Raw genomic sequence first — 5,979 nt, 5'->3', positions numbered from 1 at the left:
GAGAGAGAGAGAGAGAGAGAGAGAGAGAGAGAGAGAAAGAAAGAAAGAAAGAAAGAAAAGCATACTTAGCCATAAAAGAAAGCTGTGCAATCTATCGAGAGAGTCACTAACACTGGAAACGAGACTAGTCAGGAGAGTGAATACACACCTGGTTGTGAAGAACTAAGAGAATGCAAAATATCTCATTGGCAACTTTTTCCCATAACGGTTATATGCTGAAGTGATTCTGGATATACTGGGCTAAAAAGTGCCATAAAATGAGGTTGGAGTGATTCTTACTCTCCTCTGCATCCCTGGTCCACGTTCTGCTTCTGCTGGACGGCGCCAGTCTGGAGCTGCTGGCGAGCCAGGAAGATGCAATGGCCGTCCCTCCAGAAGCCTGGTGCCGGTCTGCCCGGAAGGAGTCAGACTCTCCCGGTGAGACGCTCGCTGTGGCTGATGTGGTTGGGTGTACAGAATCCCTGAATACAGTATTTGTCCATGTCGTTTTCATTTTCTGTCCTGAGAAAATCTTGGTGGCATCTGAATGAATACAGAACAGGGAGAACTGTGGCTTAAATTTTCGGTCCTGTGTTTTTGGCGGCTGAGTCATGACTTTTAGCTTGAGACGTGGTTGGGGCAGCACGGGGGCTGGGTGAGGGGAGGGAGTGGAAAAAGGCCCTGGTTCCCGGAAGCCGGGCTGAGGTGTTCTTTTTTGCTGCTTCCTCTCCCTCTGGTTCTATGATTGCCATTGGCGGTGGCGGGGCAGCTCTGACCGTATTTGCTAGAAGCAGATGTCCACATTAATTTGGACTTTGCGGGATGACACCATGGAGGGTGGCACTAGGAAATTTGGAAAAGGCCAAGGAAAACTTTGTCAGGCAAATTAAATCTCTGCAAGTCCCCTGACTTCCGAAGACTATTTACAGAACTGAGCTCTGAAAGTGGGACATCTTTTTATAGTCTAAAATATCTTGAGATTTCAGGGTTTAGACCCAGGACTTTTAAGTTCTCTCTGTGGTCTGTTACTCCCTCCGTCTACCCTCCCTCCATGACCTCGCTGTTTTCTGAAGTTCCTAGAAAGTAAAAAAACTTAGTGAAAACGGGCAAACGAAAGTCTAAGGCCTTCTAGAGGTCAAGGGCTTGGTTGATGGTATCATCGCCTGATCTTTACCAAGCTCTCCGTGTAAAATTTATGTGCCACCCATGTTCAACTCAAGAACCAGTTCCCGGATGCAGGATCCACCATCTGCTGGTTTCCATTTTTTCTTCCTGATCTCACCACTCACTGCCTGGCTGCCACATTAACCCCTAGATGCTTGTCGCCTGATTCTAAGACGTGGCACCCAAGATCTCAGGCCAAGATCTTAGTGTGAGCTGGCGATCGGGTGGCCGCTTCAAGCCCAGCCACTCTCTCCCGGCCCCTGGGTCTTCCCCTGGGCCTTGCTGCCGTTGAATTGAGGACTGCAGCAGTGCTGGGGGACACACGGCTTTCAGTAGGAGGTATGTGGATGGCATTTCCCCACAGCAGGCGGCAGGGAGCAGAGACTCAGAGGGGGAGCTTAGCACAGCACTGAAGCCGCAACACCCCGGGTCAAAGGACGCTGAGTGCTGGAAGGGGCAGCGGGAGCTGGCTGCATTCCCGCGGGAGGAGCCTGGCTGGCCTCAGAGGGGTCTGCGGCAGTGTGTCCACCGAGGGAAGCTGGCTATTTGCCAGAAGCTTGCCGTCCGTGGGTCCTCGGCCCTTGCCCCAGGCCCCTGGGGAGGCGGACGTAATGCCACTTGCTCAGTGGGGGTGCCAGGGCAAACGGCAACAGTGCTCGGAAGTCTCAGGCCAGGCTCCTGGACCACATTGCCACAGGTCACGTGGTCGACGGCGATCTCCTTGCCCTGGTACTGCCCCATCTCAGTCCTGTTACTGCCGCATCTGTGCCATTTGGGGATCCAGCCAAAAGGCCGTGCGGTTGATCATGGCAAGTCTGAGCAGATGAGAGAAAGGAGGACCGGCCTGCTTGACGTGCTTGACGGTGTGCTTGACGGTGGTGGTGTGCTTGACGGTGGTGGTGTGCTTGACGGTGGTGGTGTGCTTGACGGTGGTGGTATGCTTGACGGTGGTGGCGGAGGGTCAGCAGGTCGGAAAAGGAACAGAACCCTGGGGCTTGCAACCTCCAGTTCCGATTGAGGGCTGAGGTAGCAGGGTGTCCCAGCAGGGCCACAGGGGCAGGGAACACGGCCAGGCAGCCGCAGCTATGGACTGCTGCACAACAAGCCACCCCAAAGCTGACGGCGCTGTCAAGTAACACCTCTGCATTATGCTCGTGAGCTCTGTGTGTCAGAAGTCTGGAGAGGGCACAGCGGGATGGCTTGCCCTTGTTCATATTGCCTGGGGACCCCGCTGGGAAGGCCTGAAGGCTGGGGTGGCTTGGCAGTGAGGGCTCTGATGATCTAGGGGCCTGCTTACCCACATGCCATGCTGAATCTGAGTCAGGACTGTTGGCCTGAATGTCCACGCAGAGATGGGTGCTAGTGAGACACATATCCTTAGGTATTCAGAATACCTCATGAGTGACGTGGCCTTTTCTTGTGGGCAGCTTGGACTTCTCCATGGCATGGTGGCGGGCTTCCAAGAACAAGAACCCAAGAGAATCAGGGGAAGCTGCGTGCCTCTCACTGACCCAGCCCAGTACTCATGCAGCATTGCCTCTGCTGTGCCCTCTTGGTGTAGAAGTCCCAAGCCTCCGGCTGGGGTCACATGGAGGAACACGGAGGCTGCTTTGCTTTTCTTTTTCTTTTTTTTTGAGTCTCACTCCCTTGCCCATGCTGGAGTGCAGTGGCACACTCATGGCCACCACAGCCTCGACCTGCTGGGCTTATGTGATCCTTCCGTCTCAGCCTTCCAAGTAGCTGGAACTGCAGGTGTATGCTACCACCCTGGCTTATTTTGCGATTCATTGTAGTGACGAGGTCTCCCCAAGTCGCCCAGGCTCGTTGAACTCCCGGGCTCAGGCAATCCTCTCACCTCGGGCTCCCAAAGTGCTGGGATGACAGACTTGCGCCACGTGTCCAGCAGATGCTACTTTTCTTTTTTGGGAGCCGGGAGGCTCGGTCCTTCTTGTTGCCGCCTTCCTCACGGTGGCCAGGACGTTGCTCAGCTGCTTGCACTTCCTCTTGGTGCGGATGTGTGTCCCCAGCTGCTTCTTGATGAACTGGAGCGCCCGCTTGACCTTGGAGACCTCGAGCTGCTCCATGCACGCCGCTCGCTCCTAGGGGGCAAAGCCCACTCCTCTCGCATCACATCCTGCATGAACCCGGTGTGCTAGGTCAGGCGCCCGCGGCGGTGGCTGTGCCTCAGTGTGCTCACGGTCTCGGTCGCCTGGTGGGCCCTGTTGAGGCCCAGACCGTGGGGTCGCACAGGGCCACGGCTGCTGCTTTTCCTCCAATGGCTGTCGTGGCGAAGGAGTCGCTGCTTTTCAGTGGCAAAAGCATTACAGAAGTCGGGGCGTGTTTTGAAACACGATCTGTCCTCTGCCCATCCATGTGCACTTTCCTCCTACATGCAAAATGCATTCACTCCTCCAGAGATTATACAAAACTCTCATCTGTCATGAAATCAGCCTCAGACTCGAGGTCCGGATGCCAACGAGGCCCCTGGATCCTTCTCCCTCTGAGACCTGTGAACCTCAGAGACCGACGACCCTCCCTCAGGGGTGTGGTGGGCACAGAAGGACTGCCGTAGACACGGCCACCGAGCAAGCAGGCAACAACAGGCGCGCGGCAGCTTCTGACCCGCAGCGGTTCTGAAACCCGCCAGGCGCCCAGGGCTGGCTCCTTCGTTAGCGCTCAGCTTGCTACCTGAGCATGATTTTCCATGGCTCTTGACTCTGCCCTCTGGACTCCTAGTTTTGCCCCCAGCTGCTCTTCCTTGTTCCGGAGAAACGGACCCATAGCTCATGCCAGGAGCTGTGGGAAAGGAGGTAGCCAGTGACCGGGCCACCTGTTCGCAGGGAGCGGAGCTCGGCCCCTGGGTTTTGGCTCTGGAGTGGGGATCTGGCGACTCTGGGCATGAGAAGGGTGATGGTGAGACACACAGCCTCCACTCCCGAGGGAGATGTCGCTCTCCCATGCTCTCCCACAAAGGGGTCTGGGCCTAGCTGCTCCTCGGCTTGGATAGGTTGAAGGACCCAGACAGAGTAGGGAGTTTTCCTATAAGGTAAAGACAGAAGCTATTTCACGCCACAGGAGCTTGGTCAAATCAGCAAAAGCTATGCTTAGGTTTTTTTATTTCTTTCCCCCCAGCCTAATTCACTTCCTAGACATAAATCAGGGCCCTTTGAGAGCTAAATACTTCCCAGCAACGTTAATATAATACATTAACTTGCTGTTCCCATGTGACGTCATAAAGGAATTTTAAACTGAAGTGGTTTTACCCAGTTGCGGTGGCTCACGCCTGTCATCCCAGCACTTTGGGAGGCTGAGGTGAGAGGATTGCCTGAGCCCATGTGTTCGAGACCAGCTTGGGCAACTTGGCGAGATCTCATCTCTACAATAAACAAACAAACAAACAAATAAATAAATAGCCGGGTATGGTGGTGTGCGCCTGTAGTTCCAGTTACTTGGAAGGCTGAGGAGGAAAGATTCCCGGAGCCCAGCAGGTCGAAGTTTTGATGGCCTTGAGCATGCCACTGCCGTCCAGCCTGGGTGACAGAGTGAGACTTCGACTCAAAGACAAAGCCAAAACAAACAAAAAAACTAAAGTGGTTTTCCTTCAGAGCTGCTAGAATATTTCAGTTATTTCCTTATGCTTCACGTACTTCCAAAAGGAATTGAGGCAGTGTATGTTAAAAAAAAAAGTTTACCCAAAACAAAGGACCAAAACCCATGGAAACAAGTATGCTAAGAATTAGGGCTGATTTGCTACCAGTGGCTGAATGTTAAATGTGCTCCAAGGTTTATTCCAGAACATACTTTCATACAGTTGCGTCTGTTTGATATGTCTTTGAGAAGGCACAGATGCCTAAGTGTTTGCTGGTGAGCAGGCTTACCTCCAGCTTCTTTAAAGCTGAAGCATCTCTCAGTGTGTTCAGAGTGTTTTTAGAAGATTTACTTGGAATGGAGCGTGTAAAGCTGGAGGGATCTTGGGAGAGCATCAGTCCCAACTCCTTCTCTCTGCAGATGAAGGTTAGGGGGTCCAAGGAACTCGGGGGGTGCACACCCACAGGTCGTGCTAATTGAGCTGCGTGGCCGTTGCCTGCCAACCCAGTGTTCTTCCGTCTATACCCTAAAGAAGCGATTCTTTGACGTTTTCAGAGTCATTGCCGATTAAAAGCTTAATGAGTGAGACAACAAAAACCTCTATGTTTGCAATAAGAAATTATGATTTGTGATCCGGCACGGTGGCTCAGCCTGTGATCCCAGCACTTTGGGAGGATGAGGCAAGAAGATTGCCTGAGGCCGTGGGTTCGAGACCCACCTGGGCAACTTGGTGAGACCTCGTCTCTACAATAAATAAAAAAATAAACCAGGCGTGGTGGCGCACACCTGTAGTTCCAGCTACTTGGAAGGCTGAGGCGGAAGGATCAACTGAGCCCAGCTGGTCGAAGCTGTGGTGGCCATGAGCCTGCCACTGCACTCCAGCCTGGACGACAAGAGTGAGACTCCAACTTATAAAAAAAAAAAGAAAGAAATCATGATTTGTTATGGTCAAGTCTGAGCTGAGATATAAAGTGACTCTAGACACGCATGTCTCAGCAGGTCCTCAGCTGGGCACAGAGGAAGCAGAATAGAGACGAGGTGAAGGGTGAGATCGTGACGGGAGACACCCCTGCCCCAGGGAGGTGAGCAGCTGGCCTTCTGGACCTGGCCCACAGTGGGTCGCCAGGAACGCGAGAGACCAGGTCTGGAGCCATGCCCCGCCTTCTCAGCCATTCCATGATGCAAAGGCCATTCCACGTGGAATATGGTCTACTGAAAGAATTCCAGCTTCGGCCTGCCGTCTGCTGA

Source organism: Carlito syrichta, unplaced genomic scaffold (assembly GCF_000164805.1).
Source record: "Carlito syrichta isolate Samal-C Ts95f unplaced genomic scaffold, Tarsius_syrichta-2.0.1 Scaffold316213, whole genome shotgun sequence".
Classification (NCBI taxonomy): domain Eukaryota; kingdom Metazoa; phylum Chordata; class Mammalia; order Primates; family Tarsiidae; genus Carlito; species Carlito syrichta.
This window is presented reverse-complemented; position numbering follows the sequence as displayed.